This window comes from Manis pentadactyla, chromosome 18, assembly GCF_030020395.1.
Source record: "Manis pentadactyla isolate mManPen7 chromosome 18, mManPen7.hap1, whole genome shotgun sequence".
In the NCBI taxonomy this organism is placed as follows: domain Eukaryota; kingdom Metazoa; phylum Chordata; class Mammalia; order Pholidota; family Manidae; genus Manis; species Manis pentadactyla.
The window spans coordinates 26,895,073-26,917,104 of NC_080036.1; the positions used below are offsets into that span (position 1 = coordinate 26,895,073).

Consider the following 22,032-nt stretch of genomic DNA (forward strand, 5'->3'; position numbering starts at 1 on the left):
ATGACCCAATAGCGTCTTGGCTCCCCGGCCACAGACGTCAAAGGTAACCAATTGTCGAGGAGCTTTTCGCCAAGGATTCCGCCTCCACTCTGAGGAGCATCTCCGCTAACCAATGGGATACCCTTCGGGTACAAAATAACGCGGGGCTAGTAGAGCAGCGGCTGGGCAGCCCAATGAACAGGCGGGCTCTAGCGACTAGGGGCGTGGCAGAAGCCGTTGTCAGGGGCGTGGCGGCAGTTGCTTGGGCGGGGCCGGTAGCGGCGGGAGCTGCCCTGGCCAAGGGTTCCGGCTGCATTTCCATGAGCTCCGCCGGCAGCCGCGGAGCTACGGGAACTGGACTGCGGGCGAGCTGGGCCGCTGTAGTCAACCACGCGCAGGTAAAGCCGCGGCCGAGTGAGCTCCGCTAAGCCGGGATCGTGCGCCGTATCGCTCAAGCCAAATCCCTGAGCCCAGATGTCCCCGTCGTGGCTCGGCCCGTCACGCCGCTGCCCGCGCGCCGCGTATCTCCCGGCCCTGTCACCTGGCGCCACGGGGGTCCCGAGTGCCGGCTCGCCCAGTGGCGCGGAGGGAGGCAGCCTGGGCCTCTGCGGGTGGGACACGCCTTCCGGAAAGCCCTTTGTCGCTTCCTGCCCCAGGTACCAATTTGGGGCCATCCCCTACTGCGGCTTCCCTGCGCACTCTTGGGACCTCTGGGGTCTGGGGAGGGGGTTCTGCCGGCCCAGGCTTGGTGACGGATGTCCGGGATCCGCACCGGGAAGGAGAGGGCCAAAGGGCCTGATGACACCCCCACATATCCGAGAGGCCTCTGCGTTTCTGGGCTACAGGGACGCACGCAGGACTGATGGGTTCAAGTCATAGGGAGGCAGCTTTTGACGCACTTGGAGGCGCACTTACTGAGCTCGTCCGGCGCTGGACACCATCCTAGGCGCTTCGTGAGCTTTCCCCGCAGCGACAGCTGTCCAACAGCGCGGGCGTCTGCCCGCCGGAGCCTCGACCTTGGAAGTGCCCAGGCAGAGGCCAGATGACAGGCACCTGTTCGGGATGCTTAGAAAGGACTCCCAAGGGAGGACCGCATGACCCACCTGTAAGGCCCTCCTCCACTCACAGAAGCACGCTGCGTGACCCTTAATGCCTGGCTTCAGAAGGGTGCTTCTCCGGGTCTGTTAGTTTGGAAGGGGTAGTTGAATTCGCCCATAATGAATTCTGTGGTTTCAGCTCTCCAGAGTGGGTGTTAGCAAAGAAAATGAACTATACCAAGAAGATAAGGTTTATTTAGTCATCATGAAACTCCTTAATTTGAACTACCAATGAGCTGCCTTTCTTTTGGTGGCTCCATCTCAGTGTGCAAGTTTGTCACCTGCATTCCACTAACCAGATCCAAAGGCAGGTTCCCAGAACAGGCTCCTGAGAGAGGCCTTGGGAGACTGTAGGTTTGGGTATATTTGACTGTACAGTAATCTGGGCCCAGAGCTTATTGAGGGCCATTTTGTTACAACTGCATTGAGTCTGAAAAAGAAGCAGTGTATTACCTCTTTCACTACCGTCTGCCATATGCCTGAATAGATTGGACATCATAGTCTTCTGAAATGAAGGTCAGGAGGCAGAGAAAGAACCTTAACACAACTGGCTGGTTATTTTAGGATGAATTAACCTTTGAATAACCAGTCTGAAAGCAAACCAGTCCATATACTGCTGATTGCCAGCATGGATTTAGAGATTTTAGAGCTGAAGACCCCTTAGACAGAGCTCATCTAATCTCCACAGATGAGGAAACTAAGGCCTGGGGAGGTCACAGGCTGACTGGTCATCACAGAGTCATGTTGACCCTGGATCTAGCTGGTGCATGACTGGCATTTCACTCCCAGCCTAGTTATCTCACTCTCGGTGTTTAAATTCTAAGGAGTCCAGTGAGGTTAAGAGCATAGGTTTGGGTGCCAGAGAGCCTGAATTTGAATCCCAGCCCTACTTCTTGCTGGGTATAACCTTGGGCAAGTTACTTAATCTCTCCCATGCTTTTGTTTGCTCGCCTTTGAAACAGGAATAATAGTGCTACTTAGATTAGAAGGTTGTTTCTGAGGCTTACAAGAATTATTGTATCTAAAGCATTGAGAACAGTGCCCGGCACATAATAACCACTGTAGATTTGCTAAATATATCATTCTGTTGTCTTTACACAGTTTTTCTTCCTATCTACCACCCAGTATTTTCTATCAGGAATTCATTTTTTTCCTGCCTCCTCTCCTTCAGTTCGTAAACATATTCCAAACCTCACTGTAGCACAGACATCTGTGGGGTTTTCCAAGTCACATTACATTTTTTTCCTGTCTTTTATTGAAACAGGCAGTTCATTTCCTTGTTGGTCCTTTCCTTGCAATTACACTCTTTTCAGACTCCAAATCTCTTTTATTCTCTTTTAAAGGAGGGGAAAAAACCCTCAAAGTGATAAAGTCCCTGATGGTGCCAATCTCCACGGCATCCTTCCAGATATCTCTTCCCTCTGTTTGGCCCTCCTTCTCAGTTTTCGCTGTGATGCAGCTTGATTATAAATGGATGAACATTTTTAGATTAAGATTTCATGAGCCACTGTATTAAGTGCTTTTCGGAAGTTCAGGGATCGTGTGTCAAATGCATTTAAGCCAGTTACTTAGTCATTCGAGCAGGGGGAGTACCAAGTGCCTGGCAGAAACACAAGTGTGTGACTGATTTGTGCTGGTAATCTAGCTTGTTCACTGTTTTTTTTTCTGCATTTTTCCTATTCTTTTCGTGAGCTTGAAGTAAACCAGATGGCAAGTGCAATGGAATAGTCTTTTCCTCTTGTTTTAGTTGGGAAATTCTCCTTTCTTTCTACTTTTACCTTTGTCTCCATTATCACCTTCATGGTTTTGATAAATATCTATTCTCAGTTTGCCGGCAATTCCCTTTCTAGTTGGAAGATACCTGTCATCTTTATTTCTTACAGGAATTGGTCACCTTTGTTTTTCCCTTCTCTGTTTTTATGTTTTCTAGAATGAGCCAAGGATTATTACTATTCATTGACACCTTCCTAAGAGTTGATTCTGAGTTCGGTTTTTTGTTTAGGATGGACTAGAGCTCAGCCATCTTAGAACAATTGTTTTAGTTTCCTTGTGTGTTGATGTGAGTCCCTTTTTATCTTGCTCTCTTTTCTCATAACATCTTGGCAAAAGGGCCTCTCATTTGCTGTTATTCCTCACTTCATGCACTTACACCTTTCTCCTGGTAATCTCTGGCAGCACCCACCCAAGAGGACAGTGGTTCCCCACTGTCCCTGCCCAGAGCACCTGCCCAGAGCATCAAACAATTTCTTTGATCCTATGGAAGACAGGGTGGAGTCTTTTATTTTTTGCCTAACACCTGCCTCTTTGAAAAGCCCTAGCAAAAGAGACTTCCAATATGATGGAAGTCGATGGGGCAGACTTTCTGCTGTGACCTACCGTTTGCAGTATTCTCATTTTTGCCATGTGGGTTTTGAGACAAGTTAAGTGCAGAGATGACTGGAGCCTGAAGTGCAGAAGCCTTCCTGTTTCATCGGGGGCTAAAGCACCCTCAGGAGCAGAGCACTGGAAGTTCAGGCTGCTTCTTGATGTGGTCCGGCGTTAGGATTTCATAGCAGCTTTTCTTGTTCCTACGTTTTTGGTCAGTGCATGGACATTTTTAACTTCATGCTGCTGTTTCTGTGTTGAGATCATAGATGCTGGCATTATCTCCATGAAGGGTTGTTTTCATATCTGCACATTATTTTTGTAATAGTCTTGGTTCCTGGGCATCATGTCTTGGATTACATATTTTCCAGCTATAAAATGGCTGGCGTGGACAGATGATCAGACCTCTGTTACCTGTGACGCTGGATACTGGACCCAGTTGGGTGCAGGGTTTGTTTCACAAGGACCCATTTTCTGATCTTCTGCAGTAGTTAAGTAGCAGGCGGGTAAAGAGCTTATTAGAGAATTGGAACACTGAAACCCTTGGGTTTGCCTGGTTTTGATCTTTTTTTTGTTGTCTTTAAGTGGAGGTTCATTAAGTTCAACAAACTGAGCATCTGGTGTGTGCCAGGAACACAGCTGCCCCAATTAACAAGCATGGTTGGTTTGCTGCATAAAGACTATTTTGTTTTTATTTTACATTTTTGAAGCTTTAATGCTCTTAATTCAAATTTTAAAAATAGGTGATGTATTTACAAGAGAAAATACTTGAAAGGCACAAAAAGTTAGACAGTAAATACATCTCTATCCACCTGTAACTCCTGCCCCCTCATCTTGTCCCTCAGAGGCGACCAGTGTTACTGATTTCTTCATCCCCCAGAGGTATTCCATGCACAGCCGAGGTACGTTATGTATCTATTAACGAATCATTATGAATATCCTGTTCCCTTTTACACAAACAGTACCATACTACACATGCTATCTGGAAGCTTTTCTATTAATATTTTTTGGCAATATGGAAGGAGCTTCGGCATCATTTTTTATGCAGGTGGTCTATTTTAGATAAGTTTTCTGTTTCTAAGGATGCTAAGAACCAGTCTTATTTAGACAACAGCTTCACAGGGAGATCCTAAAGCATTGTGTGGATACTTGGGGGTAAATATTTTTCTTCTCTACATCCTGCAGCTCTAAGCCTGAGAAGAGGCTAGATGAGGCAGAGAGCTCCTCCTAAAGGTCGTCCTATGAAGGGAGAATGAGGAGTATTGACCTAGGGCCCTTAGCCTTGCTGTGTGGGCAGAAGGTGCTGGAATTGTCAGGGAAAGCAAGCTGTGTTTCCTCTGGTCCCCAGAGAAGGCTCCTGGCCGTTTGGATACAGAGGTATCGGTGCCACGTCTAACCCTGCCTCCTGCCCCACAGCACTGGCTCTTTGTCCTCGCCCTCGGGCATCGGAAGGGAACCCTGCCCTTCATCACTGGGACTTCCTGTTTGAATAGCTTAAGCGCCCCACCCCTTCTTTTCCCTCACCCCAGGAAAAACCAGCTCCCCCACCTGCCCCTCTGAAGTGTCTTTCCCAAACCAACATTTGGGAATATAACTTTTGTTGCTCTCCTTAATAGCGTTTCCCAACTTCTCCAAATCACTTTACCGTTTCTAAGGTCTGAACCTGACACTGCCTTGCTAAGCTTTCTCTGATTTTGTCTCTAAGAAGAGAGTTTCGGGGTTCTTGATATTTGAATTCACTATGGCTGCGCTTATGTTTTATATAACCACACTATTTAAGCATGGTTGTAGGATCATCTGCAGCTCCCAGATCATGCCAGTTATTTTGTTTCTCTTTTCTTCAATCTTCATCTTGTTTTTATTTACCTGCAAGTCTAATTTAGAGTCACCTTGAAATTGAATTAGATCTTCAAGATGTTAGTCAGCTAGTCTAGAGTTACTACTTTCTGGTCTTTGCTTGGTGCTGGGAGTCCACAGTACCCATCCGCTGAACCAGAGACGGAATTATCCAGTACACCTTTTCCATTCTCAGGGGTAAAGGAGATAGAAGCTTTGAAAAAGTGCCCCCATTTGTTCACATCCACTCTGGGCACGTATCTGTGCGCTGTTTAGTCTTGTCAATGAAAGGAAAGACAAATCTGGAAGTCCAACATAGGGCTGCCAAACTCTGATTCTTTCAAATGAAGAAATAAAAAAGCCCCATCATCTCCCATCACTTAAGATATTTTAACACCAAAAATGTGGGAAGGTCCACATCACAGAATAAAGAGCAACCTTCTGAACAGAACGTATGTGGATTGATAAAAAGGTGGAGGTAATGGGAATTGAACGTGGCGTTTGAGAGGGCCTGAGGTAGAGGATTCTATTCCGGGAGGGGCCCCTTTCTCAGTTTCCTTAAGGAGCGCTGGCTCTTGTCTGGCTGGGAGACCTAGCCGTTCCTTGAGTTCAGCTAACCTAGCCTCGGCGTCATGTGGCCCGGCTCTGGGCACAGTTTGTTTTGGTGGTATGGTCTACACCACGTCGATATGCAGGTGTGCGTCTTAACGGTGATATGAGCTGGTATTGGAACTTGTTTTTGACTGTGTGGGGTCTGGATTTGTTCATGTCCAAAGTGCCATCTTGTGGTTCTTAAGGACAAAGAGTCGGGGAGGCTGAGACAGGACCACAGCAACAAATTGGAATTAAGTGAAGCCCTTCAGTGATGTGTGTTTCAAAGCGTATGCTTAATTCTTGATTTAATATGTCAGGTGGTGGCTCGTATCATTTCTGAGATATAATGCGACCCCCCCTCTGAGTCCCTGCAGCACTTTTTACTCTACTCAGTAGCTCATGACATTCCATTTACGGGTACTTAGAATCCAAGGCCCAAGGATGTATTCTTGAGGTCCCTGGAGTTCTCCGGAAATGAACAACACTCAGACTTTTTGGTTTCATGTTAACGGTAATTGAAAATATTTGAAAAGCCTGTCCTGGATCATTAGGATGACCTAATTATTTCAGGGTCCAGCCACCCAGCCTCAGGGCCCCCTATTTGGTGTGAGTTTCTGATGAGCGGAAGCCAGGTAAACTGGCTATAGAGAAAAATACAGGGATGGCCTGAGCATGGAGAAGATGAGGTAGCATCGGGGGAAGCCAAGCGACACCACTGCAAATGGAGGTCCCAGCAGAGCAAGAGGTGCAAGGCCGGCACTCACAGGACCTGCCAGGCCAGGTGGGCACACACCACCATTGTCCCCGGGATTTCAGGTCTGAAGCACGGCGTCAGCCTCATTTCCTTCACCTGAATTTTACTGTTTGCATAATTTTATTTGTATTTATTTGTACAGTTGTTTTGGGCTTCATAATTATAAAAGTGCTCAAAGAAGTTTATGTCTAGTTTTACGTTTGTGTATTTTAAACAGTGTGATAAATAATAATTGAATAAAAGTAACTCAGTTTAAATTTAAGAATCAGTTAAATTGAAGATCTCCCACCAGGGGGTCTGACAGGACTGTTTTCTTCCCTGAGAGGGGCCTCCAGCACCTGGGTTTGAAAAACCCCAGGGGAGGAATCCTAAGCTCTGTGAGGCAGACAGAGGTTTGCAGTCACGTTTGGGTCCTGGAGGCTCCTTTCCGTGTGTGGAGCACTAGAAATACTGAGTAGAACTGAAGAGTTGGTTTGCATCGCTGGTGTTCTTTTGCCTTAGCGAGAGCCGGTCTGTATGTGCAGCCAAGTGTCCATCCGCACTGAGGGAAGAGAAAGGAACCCTTCCTAGTAATTTCTTTGGTTGTTTTTGTCTGTCTACTTTTGGAGTTAGTGATAAGGTTTTCTATTGATAGTTGGATGACTGATACACTTGCCAGAAGTGCTGTGTGGCTAGGATTGCCTGAAACTCACTTGCCGCAGTGATTCATGGTCCCAGGGACAATGGAGGCTTGACTGTAGCTCAGAGAGGGGTGTGAACTTGAACCGAGGCGACTACAGAGACTGTTTGTACTGTTGCTAAACAATCATTCATTCATTTATTAGCTTCTATTATGGGAATCTGAAAGATACACAGAAGTAGAAAGAATAACACCGTAAACCTCCATGTACCCGGCGCCAGTGTCAACAATGACCAGCCCCTGACCACACCTATTTCCTCTTTACTCCTACCGGCTTCCCCAGCCCACATTAATTCTGAAGTTAGTCATATAGTTGTATCTATAAATCCATCAAACATCATATCGCTGTATCGACCATTCAGTCATTGTTCAAATTTCCAATTGTGTAAAAATGCCAGAAGTGCTTTTCTTCTTAAGTTTAATTTTTTTGAATCAAGGTTCTGATAAGGGTCACACACTGTAACTGGCTGCTCTGCCATTTATGTCATTTTCAACTGCCGTCCATTCCCCTTTCTTCTCTTCCCCTGTAGTTTGTTGGAGAAACTGGGTACTTTGTCCTTTAGAGATAATGATCACTTTTGAACAGGTAGTGTACTCACACTGGCTAATGCTCAAAGGTATGGTAAACAGTAACAGTAAATAAAAAGCCTTCCTTGTCAGAAATCAAGAATGGTGCTAGTATTGTGCATTTTTTCAGAGATGTTTTGTGCATGTCCCAGCAAATGTGTGTACTTATCTCTAGCCCATTTCTTTCTTTCACATCTAACCAGTAGCATATTGTACATGTTGTTCTCTTCCTTGCTTTGCTCCCTTTACTTGGAGTGAAGCATTTTAGCAAATTTCCACGTCTTGGTTGGTATCCTGTTAACGTCTCCATTATGGCATTACTGCCAAAATGGAAATGCAGTATTCCTAGGATTGTGTGATTGTACTGGAGTCTCTCTTTTGTTCAGACAACATTCCTTGAGCCTTCTTTCTGCTGGACCTCTGCCATCTGGCTCTTTGGTGGAGCCTGTCCACCCTCTGCCCCACCTCCCAAGCGTGGGCCAGAGGTCGCTTCTCACTAACGCTTTCAGAGCTGCTGACCCCTCACAGCTGGCTTTCTGTGTGGGCTGAGCTGCATTCACACTATAGACGTCAGCTTCTCAGATTCCAAATACCCTGACTGCAATTCCCTTCTCTGTTCCCATCATGTAAATAAAGTGCTCACTCACTCTTGTCAGTGACATTGAAAAATGTACCCATCTAAATAGTAAGATGACGGAAAATGCTAAGATTATAGCCAATGTATTTTTTCCTAATTTAGAAAACAGTCCCTTCCCCTGGGTCTGTCATTAATATCACCCATCAGTCTATTTATTGACTCTACATAGAAAGCTGGAAGTTGCACTGAACTTGCAAGACAAATCTTGACTTGGCCACCGAAGAGCTTCTAAGAGGAATGCAAATTTTTGAAGGCTCTCTTTGGATGGGAGAGACCTTAGAGAGCATCTACAGTAGTCAGGACCCACCCAGCCCGGTGCAGGGCCTCAAAGATAGAGGCCTCACTTCTTTGTGTTCCTAGAGCCTTCCTGAGGGCCTGGCACAGGGAGGGTCCCTAGGCCTCAGTGTCCTTGCTTGCATTAATAATAACTCATAGAACTGTTGTAAGCACCAAACCACATGAGGTAACGTCTGAGGATGCACTTCGTAAATGGTGAATTATGTAGTTGGTCTCTGCTGTCAGTACCGGGGCATTTTCATGACATATGTAAGAAGTAGCTGAGGTAATGTATTTAAATCACAAGCATTTACTAAATAAACTGTAGAATCACACAAATAGGATTTTTTTTTTATCATCCAGTTTTATTCCTTCATTTTAAAGCTGTGGTGACTTGTTAGCATCAGCCAGAGAGCAGTACGGACCCCACGATGAGGATCTTTGACCCCTAACCTGCGGTTCTCAAACTTAGTCTTTTCTCTGGGTGGCTGATAGAGAAGTTAATGGTCTGCGATGGAGACGGGAGCGTGTAGGTGCGTGATACACTTGTCGCCTGTAGAAGATGGTGAAATGGGATTGGGGGTGGTGTTTACTCATAGGCAAGTCTGGGAGCTGGACTCACGGGGCTTTGAAGATCCAGACATTTGCCTCTGCCTGGATGCTTCCAGTCGTGTCGGATAAAGAAAAGAAGCCCCTCCTTTGCCTTCTCTGGTGAGCACACCACTGCCAAGTTAGCATAGTGTTTGTGTTTTTAATTTTTAATGTGCTAGCAGGGCACTTTTATTATCCCCATTTAATGGGTAAGGAAACAGGTGCAAGGAGGTTCAGAAACTTGCCCAAAGTCACACAACCAGTAAGTGGTAGAGTTGCAAGGCAGGCCAGACCTGTCTGTCCCCAAAGCCTGTGAATTTATGCAGCCTGTTGTGAGTGACCTCACTACCCACCACCGCCTGCCATCAGCGTACACCCGCAGAAAGCATCCCAGAGAAGTAGAAATCTTTTGTAACGATTGTTCTGTTTACACAAACCTGTTTCAAATACCGCAGATATTTGAGGAGGAATTATTCCATTTTTCTCCGATGTTAAAAGGATCCCTATTTTATAATTCCACCAATATCTCAGTCTAGGTTAACCCAGGATTAACTCTATTCAAACTTATATTTTCTGGATCATATAAGCTCATGTCAGTAGGAAAATGCCATAGACAGTTTTTTCACAGAGGAATTTTAGAGTGAATAGCAGAAATCTAGAGTCTTCTAATGGCATTTCAGTATTTACCTGAATGCCAGCAGTCAATGGGTCGATTTCTGCCTACCTTCTTTTTCGCCACCTTTCCTTCCTTCTGTACCTAAAACAGCCTGTCTTTGCTTTGAGTTCTCTTTCTTTCTTTCTGAACAGTTTCTGAAGTAGATTTATAGCTCTTTGAACCTAAGATGTGCTTCAGACAAACAGGAAGAAGGGTAAAAGAAGTCTGGCATTATAGCTTCTCTGAGTGATGGAAAGTGGAAAACTTTCATTTAAATGAATAATTATTTGTCTAACCTCAAGAGGTTCTTTAAAATATCCAAAAGCTGCTGACAGCCCAGGTCACACTCAGCTCTTCCCCTTGCTCCATGGTAGCATGGCAGGAGCTCATGCAGGCCTATACCTCTCAGCCTGATGTAATAATCTCATAAGAAAATCCTGCTCAAGGCATCAGAATGGTGCTGCTTAGCCCTTCCCCACAAACTCAGTCAATAAATGTTCACAGTGCCTCCTGCCTGCTCAACACGGTAAATTTAAACTTGTGTAGAATTTACACATGAGGATTGAATTAGAAGGGCAGAGACCAGAATCACCAACAGGGATAACAAGGGTCTGAACCATCATTTTTATATAGAGACGAGACTTGCAAATTTTCTAGTTATGAAAAGGGTATTTGCAACATGAGAAGGTGGGAAATGGTATGATTTTTAGGGCTTGGCGGGGATGGGCCCCCAAAGGAAGATTCCTATGTAGTTCAGCAGGTCATACAAAACTATTTGGATGCCATTGAGGCCTTGCAGTGTGTTCAAATGGTGAATGACAATACTCATCCAACATCCTATGGCTTGGTAACCAAATAAATGATTCTCACACCTGCTGCCAGAGCACACGGCAGCCCCTGAGGGCTGTCAGGGAGGCACATGTGCGGCGCCACCTTCCAAGCTGAGGTCTGCAGTTCCCCGTGGAAGTAAAGCCCTGAAGCTCTGTTGCACGGTGACTTGCCCTGTCTGCCGTTCTTCCGACTGCCCGGCGCTCCCAGCCTCACTCAGCCTGTGAGCCCGGCCTGGTGTCCGCACCCACCCCTCCTTCTTTCCTTCTCTCTGTTCCATCTCTTCCCCTAGGTCCCTTCTTCTTTCTGCCTCCTTTGTTTGGATTCCTCTAGTATTTGTGGTTGGTACTTCAGGATTTTGTACTTAATTATACATGTATTTGCACGGTCTTCTAATGATTTCACAGATGCCCTGTATTACACGTCTTCCATAGTCCCCACAGAGCTTAGAATGAAGCTGATGCCTTTGGTACCCGTGGGGAGTGGGATGGACTGTCAGAAGGGGGCTGTAGTTCTGCAAAGTACTACCTGCTCCCAGCAGTATTAACACACTTTTGGTGGGGGGTTCGGTCCTCTTATTTACAAACCATTGCTTTATCCATGAGGTTGTCCAACTTACACAGGTGAATCAATGTTTAGGAAGTGGGGTCACTCTTTCTCAACTATGAAGAAGCATTTCTCTCATTTCTTATGAAATAATCTTCCTCGATGGCTGGCTCCTCACCTCCCAGGATGCACGTATGCATGGGGAAAGCCCAGAAGAGGAAGTGAATCTCTCTGCTCCCTGTGAGATACACCTCCTTCAAGGCATGGAGTATTCTCTAGAGCATTCGTGCGGTGTGGAGCAGAGGTAGACTAGGTGGGTACTGGGAACAAATGCCTACCGAATACAGGGAAGTGTAGACAAGAACCAAAGGAGGAGGCTGCTGGATGACATGGGGCGGCAGCTGGAATTTGTCCTCAGGCTTTTAAGACTGAGAGAGAGCGTGCTCCCTAGTGGGAGGCCAGAGGGACAGAGGCCTAGAACAGTGGGGCGTCTGCGTTGGACGGAACACTCGAGGGTATGAACCTACTACTGTCTCTTTACTGGGAAAAGCAATCTCTTTAGCTAAGACCCCAACATATATCAACCCCGAGGGCTGCGCTTTCCATCTTAGAGCTTTTGAATGTTTATTTATAAATATTTCAGTGTCCTCAGTAGAAGGATCTGATAAAGCTAAGCTCAGGACTGCCGGGGGGGGGGTGGGGGGGGACATTTCCCATCCTCTTCGTGTGTGAAAATTCCCTAGTTGTTGCTTTCAAACGAACATTTCTCTACTCTTGACATATTTAATAAGGTGACTTTCCTCTAAAAAGCTCAAGGCATTTTACAAGCCTTATCTTGAATGTTTCTGCAGATATTTTATAATTATAAAGCTTTTTTTCTAACCTATGTAACTTCATCAACTTCTTTCCCTTAGTAACCCGTAATGGCACCTTCCCACCCCCATTCTATAGAAGAAAAAGCAAACTTTCATGAAACTTAGATAATTCACTGAAGGTCGGTTGGCAGAACCTGAACTCAAGCCCAGGTCTTCTAATTCTAAAATCTTTCGTTGTTCAATCATACCACATAGGTTCTAAAGTTAAGTTTCAGAGTCCCCAGAGAGGGCAAGTGATCTGCCCAGAGATGCACAGCACAGCATGCTCAGAGGGGAGAATAACCCCAGGTGCCATTGGAAGCAAATAGTATGGAGATACAAATGGGTTTCCCTCCCTCTTCTAACATCCAGAATCTGGCACCTCTGGGTCCTTCCACTTGGGTTGTGACCTGCAAGTTGGGGAAAAGGCTCTTCTGAACACTCAGAATCAGTGGGACTGACAGCAGAGGCCGGGCATGGGCTCCATGCAGGCCCAGCGATGGGCTGCTTATTCAGGCCCAGATGGGTGACTCTCCATTTTTAGGCTAAGGGCCCAAGCACCAATCAGTCCTTCATATTTATCTGCATTTAGCTGGTGGAGTTTGTCTCCTTAACTTGGGCACTTATCACTGTGGAACCCATGTGACCTCTAAACCTGCTGTTCGAAGCTGGCAGGAGATCCTGTTTCTACTCACAGCATCCAAGATTCATTTATCAAAGAGAAACACGAAAAGCTTGCCTTAAAATGCCACGCACACTGTATACCCTTGCCCCCAGAACCTTCTCTTGGCCTCAAAGGGTAAGGAGCCCAGAACCTCTCCTGCTTTCCAGGCCTGTGTTAAAGGGTCTGGTGGCTGAGCCCTGAGAGGAGCTGTTTCTTCCACAACTAACAGAATTAATCTTCGGGGAGAAGCTGAGCGCAGATCTGCCCAACAGGCCAGGGAGCAGAGTGTCCGCTCTCGGGGAGGGGCAAGGGGCTCGCCCTGTTGGTCAGGCCCCCTCACCCGTCTACCTCTTGACGCCTGCCGTGGTGGGAGGCAGGTGTCAGTTATAATGGCCACACGTGTTACTGCTGTCATTGCAGGTCCCCAGCCTGCGTGTATGAGCCAGGTGACCGCTCTGATCTGGCACAGGGAGGTTTGGGAACCCAGGATGCTCCGGAACAGGACTCCAGTTTTTATATCTTCGCAGCAACTGTGGGTGGCTGTAAGTCCTTTCCTGTTGCAGCTCTGGGTGAGACTTCCTTCTTTGTTGTCATAGTGAGTTCCATGGTGGCCGCGATTCTTCAGCCAAGGGTTAGTGCCGGGCACTAGGTCTTGCCCCTCCATCCCACTCCCCAGTTTCTTCTGTCTGGAAACCTGTGTGCAGGCATAGGGGACTGGGTGGGATCAGTACTGTTCCCAGGTCAGGCACTGAAAGTTTCTTTTGTGCCATAAATCTGGAGATGCTCCTCTCTTCAGTTGTACCCTTCTCTTAAAAATCCCAGGAAGCCAGGCACGTGGGTTTGCTGGGTTCTGGTAAACTGAGGTTTCACTTTTGATATTAACAGAGTTTAATTACAGTATAGGTTTTTTAATGCAGTGTTTGGAGCTCTGACGTATCTTCATTAAAGTGGCTGTCCTCAGAAAATTCTAGGGTCTCCACAGAGGAATCACTTGCTTATGATTTTTTTTTCCCCAAGTATGGAGTGAATGGTTTCTTCGTGATAGAGTAAACTGTTTTGCTTGCGTTTACTAAGTGCTTTACCCATTCTGCCTCTAGTAGTAAGTACTCTTTCTGCAGGGCTGTTTGCTAATGGGAGAGGCCAGCTTCCTTTCAGTATTTTCCTAAGGGCATGTAAAAGTTAACTGTGCATACTGGGTGACTCAATCTGCAGCTATTTTTAGTTTAGTGACTTTCTTTTGAGAAAGCTCTTGGGTTAGTAGCCGTTCCTGACACCTAAATATGAGGTTCCTGTGCATTTTCTTGCCAAGGGTGGCTTTCCTTTTCATGAGCGTTATACTCGTGGTGGAATTATGGGCATAAGTGGCACAGCTGAGAGAACTAGGAAATTCCGGACATGTCGTGACATTTCAGCAGGGTCAGTGTGTGACCTTACGATGTTGTGGAAGAGCACGGCTCAGTAAAACGTACCACCCGAGTGCGTGCCCAGAGAGGCAATTTCAAGGTCATAATTTTGACCACCATGGGGAACATTAACATAAACGTATTTAAGTGTCTGTAAGTTCCTCCTCTTCTCTTTACTACACTGTGTGTGACAAGGGACAGTCCCCCCACCTTGCAGGTCTGCTCTGTGAGGTGTCGGGCGGGGTCACTGAGGGGCTCACTTCTTCCTTGCTCTTCTCAGTCTCTACCTCCAGCCGCTTCGCAGGGGCCCAACGCAGTCCAGACCGTGGCTACCTCGTTTGATTTGCTGAAGGGAATCTAGTCTAGGTACCCAGTGCTTAATGGTTAAAAACAAATGAGCTGCTCGTGGTATCTCTTTTATTTATTTATTTATTATTTTTTATTAAGGTATCGTTGGTATACAATCTTAGGAAGGTTTCGCATGAGCACCACTGTGGTTACTGCATTCACCCCTATTACCGAGTCCCCCCCACCCCCCACCCCATTGCAGTTACTGTCCGTCAGCTTAGTAAGTTGCTGTAGAGTCACTACTTGTCTTCTCTGTGCTATACTGCCTTCCCTGTGACCCCCCTACAGTATGTGTGTTTAACATAATGTTCTCTTGGCATCTCGTGATATCAGAATTGGCCCTGTCCTTGCCAGGGCTCTCCATTGTTCCGGGAATGCGGCGGTTACTCCTAAGACTCGCTCTGCAGATTCTCCCTGGCAGAGGGACACGTGGGCCTAGAACAGCCTGGCTGTGCGGAGAGCTGGTTCTGTGGGCTGCTGGTAGAGGCGCTCACCCAGGGGACTGAAACCTCACCGTGCAGGGAGAACAGGGCCCAAATCAGCCAGTCGCAGGGGTGTGCCGTTTTTGGTAGACCAGGACGTACCTTGGAACCTTCTGGCAGTGCCTCTGATACCGTCCCCAGCCTCATGGCAGTGAGTGGCTTAGTCCAAAGAAACATCCCGGAGGAGGACGGCTGGCCTTTCTCCTAACAGTCTGCCCTGGGCTTGTTTCTCCCCACCTGCCTGTGGCTTTTTTTGCTTTCTGTAACTCCTCTGACTTTTTAAGTTACATGGCAGATAAGGAAGAAGCACTGGCCCTTTTCTGCCCACCTTCTCCCCAAAGGTGTCATGTTGCCTTCATTTAGAGATGACAACTTTTATCCAAGTTGCCACGAGAAGGGCTGACTAGCTGGGATGAGGTTTTGACGGCAAGGTGCCGTGGCCCTCTGTCCGCCTTCTGGCGCCCTCACAGGGCTGTTTTGAGGAGCAAGGCCGGCCCGAGGCTAACAGTGCTGGCCTAGGGGTTACTGCAGGGCATTGGCGGGTTTGCTAGGAGAGCCTGCCCAGGGAAGAGTAGATTTACCTGCAGGGAAGAAGGGTGGATGAGGGGCAGGACAGATCCCCCAGCAGGAGAGCGGGGTATGTGTCCAGGGAGGGGGTCTGGACTCTGCGCTGCCAGAACCCCATTTCAGCACGGAAACAAGAACAGGCCTTGGACCTGCTCTTGGAACTCGATGAACACTTATTATACAGTGATTTGTCAAGTCTAACGTGGACCCATGTCAGAAGAGTGTCCCGGGATTAATTTTCAACTTGAAGGAGGCCCAGGTAGTCAGCTAGTTGATGATGTCTCTGTGTCAGTTCGGGAAGAATAGCTTTTGCGGTAATTTCTGTCTGTCGGATTAGGAGATTGACTACAGCAAAATGGAGGAGAGTTTAGGAGAGCTGACGTTTTGGGGCACTTACCGTATACCAGGGATTGTTTTAAAATACCTCCTATGTATTAACACATTCGGTTTGCAGATGAGGCCCAGAGTGGTTCAGAAACTTGCCCAAGCGTAAAACCCATAATGAGTGGTGCCATTTGATGCTGGGCTCACTCCAGGGCCGGAACCTGAACAAAATCCACATCCAGTCAGAATGGAATAGGAGGAGAGAAATTCTTTAGGAGTTTGGTTTGGTTTGGTTTTCCTTAAGAGGTATTTGCCGTGCCACCCTCCTAAGGACTGAAGCTTGTGTCAGGTCATTCGGGGTTTGCAAAGAAGAAAGACCACCCCCATGTCTGTCTCAGGACCCCCTCATTTACTGGTGACAGGAGAGGGAAGGAAGGCCTGCCCGCTGAGTCACAGAGGCAGAGAGGCCCAGCCAATAAATATTTGCGCACAGAATATGATTTGTATGTGCGCATTCATGTCAGTTAGCCGATCATGGTGTGAACTGGACGGAGCTCGCCTCTGTAACAAGGATCTTTCAGAAGGATGTGGCAGGAGGTCCCTCCGCAGCCCCTGGAGCACAGGGATGTGGAACCACCTAGTTGCGAGAGGCACCTTGGGTATATTCGCTCCTGGTTCTGGAGGTGAAGCCTGAAGGTGAGGGGTTGGCACAGTTGGCTCCTTCTGGAGGGCTCTGGAGGCCGGTCTGTTCCCTGCATCTCCTCGCTTCTCACAGTTGTGGGTGATCCTTGGCGCGCTGTGGCTTGGCGACGCATTGCTCTGCTCTCCGCTCCCCCTTCGTAGGGTGTGCGCCGCTGTGTGCCTGTTTCTCTGTATCCAAATTTCCCTCTTCTCACGGGGACACCGGTCGTGGGGTTAGGGCCCACTCTCAGCAGGATGACCTCATCTTAACTTGATGGCATCTACAAAGACCCTATTTCCAAGTAAGTCACATTCCCAGGCTCCGCGTGGATGTGAATTCTGGGGGGACACTGTTCATCCCACTACACCATGTATTGAACTTTCTGTTTTTGAGGTTGCTCTGTGGAATTTTCTTTCTTTCTCCACGGAAGTTTTGTATTGTCAGTGAACATGAATATCCCAAGGGTGTAACCATCATTCATGTGGAATGAATATGAGGGAATTATTGGTATAAAGGGCACAGCTGAAAATACATAACTGTTTACCTTATTTGAAGGAAGAACAAAGGCCCTGAGGGTCCTTACGAGTTTTATCGTTGATGGCCCACGAAGCAAAGCAGGGGATGCCTTGTGTTATAAGCAGAGAGAGTTTTTTTCTGTGTTCTTTAGCTGAGAACTGCAATTCTGTCCCTAGAATTGCAGACATTTTGAGCGCAGAGACCTTTGGCATCATCTATTTGTGATCTAATCCTCTCATTTTACAGATGAGGTCTTTAGGGCCCAGGAAGGTTAAGTGACTCGTTCAAGGTCATGAGCTAGGAAGGAGCAGAGCAGGCACCAGGGCCCAGGGCCCCCGGAGTGGAGCAGCCCCCAGAGCAGTGGCCCTGACCCTGGCTGCATCTGTGCCTCACAAGGCTGCCCCAAGCCGGGAGAGCAGGCAGGAGCCCAGGCCCGCACATTGGTGGGGATGCCAGCCAAGCATATCTTGGAGACCGAGGGCAGTACTGAGTGTTCCTCTACTGTTGGGCACTTGCCAGCACCTCGGGTACCTTTGTTAATGTACGGAGAGAATTTTAACTGTCATTTACAGCTCATAAAATCACTGCAGCGGGAGCAGGACCGGCATGGGGCCGGGTGCCAAGGAAGGACTGGCCAGATACGCAGTAGGGCAGCCCATGGTGGAGGCTGGGTGGGCGGGGAGAGGTGCTTCCTTGTCCTGCCTCCGCAGACCCAGCCCTGCCGCGACTCTGCGTGATCCCTCCAACCAGCTGGGCTACCTGGTGTTCATATTAACTGGATTTCACCTGTCCAGGGTAGGCAGAGGGGCATGCAGAATAGTCCAGTGGAAGCTTAGTTTGTCATGTCTGGAACAAGTTCAGACTATTAATATTTAGTGGCAGGTAGAGTTTGAAAGAAAGAACGCCTTAAACAAAGCGCAGCTAGATAAGTTAAAATTAACACCAAGAATTTTCTTCTAAAACAGCCAGTTCATTCCTGGTTTAATATGTATATGTATTTATATATACCTATATTTAATACATATGTACTGTACACACACACACTCTCATATTTACGACCTTTCGTTTAAACCCTACAGTTCACTAAGGTCCAGCTCTAGATCTAGCTGCTCCATAAGTCCTTCCCCTGTTAATTTTTTCCTACACTAATTACGCTTGTCCCCAATATCCAAAAATATAGATAGCTTTAACAGAACCATCCTTTCTTTGCAGTGAAAATGACAATTCTCCTTAGTTGTGTTTCTATGCAATGCTCAGCATACAGCTGGGCACACAGTAGGTCTTCAGGTCCTTAATTAAGCCAGTGAAGGAGGGTGGGCCTGGGGACATGTGGAAGAACTGCCCTGCTCCTCGGGACTTCAGGTTCACGCTTTGGATCAAAGCTGCATATTTGGACCATAATAATTGAAAATTTCTCCTAAGACTGCCAGCACTAATCTTATTTCAATTTTAAGCCCTTGGTATTTTTTGAGGGTTGAGGAAATGAATTCTCTATTGCATTTACTGTTAAAAAAAAGAAGTTGTAGGAGGACATTGCCTGTCACATCACTCAAGTTCCCCTTACATAAAGCCCCACAGAGTTGTATTTTTTTTTTTTTAATAATTCTGTGCCAGAAAAGACTTGCTTCCCCTGAGTATCTATCATGCTTTCGGAGATAAAAGTACAGTACAAGTTAGCTCTCTTTCCATTTTGAAGAACCATGGGACTGACGGGGTTCCCCTTTTTCCCCTGGCAGTCAGAAGTCTCAGGTACATTCCAGGCTTAACCACATACATAATGGTTGTGTATGTTGACATAGGTATTTCCTTGTCTAGAGTTTCTTAATAGATTTTGTTAGTTGCTATTTTAAAGCCTTTTTTCGAATATTTATTGTCCTTATAAATTTTGGAAAAGAAAAAAATCCCCTATACTCTAAAAACCCAGTGATTGTAGGTAGCATCTATAGAGAACCAGGGACAAAGTATTTCCTCCTGTGTCATTAGCAATTGCAGACTAAAAAAGCCTAGAAATAGCAGTGGTTGAACAGGAGAGGGTTTATTCTGTCATGTAAGAGAAATCCTCATGCAGGCAGTCTGGGTCTGTCTGATATGGTGGTTCCGTGAAATCATCAGGGACCCAGGCTTCTGTCTTTCTCCTCTGCTGTCTTCTTAATATGGCTCCTAGAAAGACCCACCATGGCTTCATGGCCCAAGACAGCTGTTGGACTTGGAGGCATGTTGTCTGTATTCCAGGGATGCAAGAATGAGGGAAAAGAGGAGAAGACTCAACTCCGTGCCTTTTAAGGAGCCTTCCCACAATCAGACCAGCCCCTTCCGTGCTGGCGAGGATTTAGTCACATGGATTCACCTAACTACAAGGGTTCTGGGATCCATAGTTTTTTCTAACTAGGCACATTTTCCAGATTTCTGTTACGAGGAAGGAGAGGCTTATGGGAAAGCAGTCAGCTGACTGCCACATTCCCAAATCTTTCTCCGTGTACATCTCTTCAGGGTTTTGTTGAAGCTATCTCAGTTAGTTTTTGGAAGGAGTCATGCTCTAAATAAACATCAATGTAAATAGCAATAAATAAAACATACTACATCTTTCTATTTGCTACTCTGCCTTTCCATACTTTTTTCTATGAATTGATCATTTATACTTGTACTGATAGTACAGGTTTTGAATATTCAGTCCATACTCCCTTATCCAGGGCTAGGAGCAGTCTTACACAAGTTTGTCTAAAGTTGTATGTTCAAATGCCTACAGGGACCACCTAGGTACCAAAAATGATTAAGTAGGCTAGGGGTCAACATTGAGAACCATGATAGGGAGTGGTGGGGACTGGGGCAACCTGGATATAGCATGCCTTGTCTAAAGGGAGCACCTGCCACTCAGCTCCATTCATTGTTGCCATGTGAGACCGCTGGCTCAATGTTGCCAAATCTTCTGAATTTCTTTTAAGAGAAACGAGAAATCTGAATTTTTACCTGCTATCCCCTGGCATTTATAACTTGGAACCTAATAAATGCAGGTTTTAAAAATGCCAGCCAAAAGCAGTGCCATCCTGTGGGCTACCAGTTTAGGTTCTTTCAGCAAGACTAGTCTGCAAGTTAAGTGAATTTCTCCTTAAGGGGACTTTCGTTTTTTCTTAAAATCATTTTGGCGTGGCGGAATCAGAGAAAATTGGGTTTGAATCCCAGGTCTACTATTTCACAGCTGTGTGACTTTGGGTGAGCCTCTGATGTCTCTGTCTTCTGTGTTGCCCATTTTCTTTCCTGTTTGCCTCTCTTTGCTTTTCCTGCTTTCAAGTAGCACAGCATGGTGGTTAAGAGGAGGGTCTCTGGACCAGATGTGAATCCTGGTTTGGTTACCTTCTAGCTGTGTGACCTTGGGCAAGTTGCTTAAGTTTTCTATGCCTTGGTTTCCTCATCTATGAAATGGGGATAATAACAGTTCCTCCTTCCTAGGGTGTGGTAAGGATTAAATGAGTTTGTGTCTGTAAGGTGTGAGGAACCGAGCTTGGCACATAGATAACACTGTGTAAACGCTGGCTGTCCCATCCACCCCAACCCCTTTCTCTCTCTTGTTTCCTCTTCTGCTTTGGAAGCCATAGATCAGGAGCACAGCAGGCTCAGCTCTGGTTCCCCAACTGTCAGGGAGCACGTTGAGCTCCTGGGGCCCCTCTGCAGCTGGCCTCCAGCCCACAGGCTGGACCCAGACCTGGCAGGAGATGCCGCTCCCCACCCGCTACTCTCGGCTCTGTTCTGTTTCTGGTACTGTGTTTTTGAGCCCATCTGTCCCCTTATACTTTTCTCAGCTCATGTTGTTTTCTGCCATTGCCATATGTTTGGAAGAGAAGGAATGAGTCAGCTGACTGCTGTGTTGACCTGACGCCTTGCTGAGTGACTTCACTGGTCACACAGAGACGACACCTTCAGGGGTTTCTGCAGGTTACGTTATGAGGTAAAGGGGGAAAGCGGTGTGAGTTTCCTTTAGCCAGAGTTCTGAACGCAGCAGATAACCTGTCCTGCAAACAGAGTGCGCGTGTCATTCTGTGGATGCACAAGGCCTTCCCCAGCAGAAGGCCTAGCAGCCAAGAGTGTGGCACACGTGTTAATTACAGAAATTGTCTTTTTCCCCAAAGGCTGGAAATGCAGAGAAACTTGGATTGTGCTTATATTTCAGTCAAACTGCTTTCTCATCCTCTAAACATCACCATGCAATCTTTTCAGCTTCCAGGTTAATTTGAATAAGAGATCTCACCTCTCCTGACCGGCCCAGCTGTACGGTTAACACTCGCAGTAGAGGAACAAGGAATATAGGTAGGTATTGTCCAGACTCTTATGTTTGCTTCCTCTCCCCACCTCCCCTTATGTGAGTAGTGAGTGGAAGTGGGAAGGGAAGGACTGACTTCTTAATTCAGTTAAGTCCACCCAGGCCAACGAGGAAACAGGTAAGGGCCCCTGGCGCTTTGCTCTGCTCTCTTCCCAGCAGAGGGGACAAAGAGCATCGCCAGGGTCATGTCAGAGAAACTTAAGAATTCCTGCTGGGTCTTGTTTGGGGCCCTTCCTTCGGTGGAATTAGAAATCGACGTTAACAAGCTGTCTCCCCCGGATTCTTGGTTCTGGTCGGTTTGACGGCGTAGGTGGCAGGCTCTGATGAGGTGAGGGACCCAGGCTGCAGGTCAAACGCATGGAGCGTCTCTGAGTGCGGGGCCTGCTCATTAGGCCACAGACTGCTTGGAGAATCTGATCAGATATGCAGGCCCCCTCCCCAGAAAACCAAACATTCACACAAATTTTCACATAT

The 22,032-nt window shown here is 46.9% G+C and overlaps 1 protein-coding gene across 1 annotated transcript in view; it reads left to right on the forward strand.

Moving 5' to 3' along the window:
• Positions 1–223: 223 nt before the first annotated feature.
• ABHD2 (abhydrolase domain containing 2, acylglycerol lipase) overlaps positions 224–22,032 on the forward strand; it is a 91,843-nt gene continuing 70,034 nt past the window's right edge. The window contains exons 1-2 of the mRNA XM_036932034.2: positions 224–377; positions 21,456–21,545. The gene's annotated coding sequence lies outside the window, so the exon portion shown is untranslated. The remainder of the gene's footprint in view (positions 378–21,455; positions 21,546–22,032) is intronic.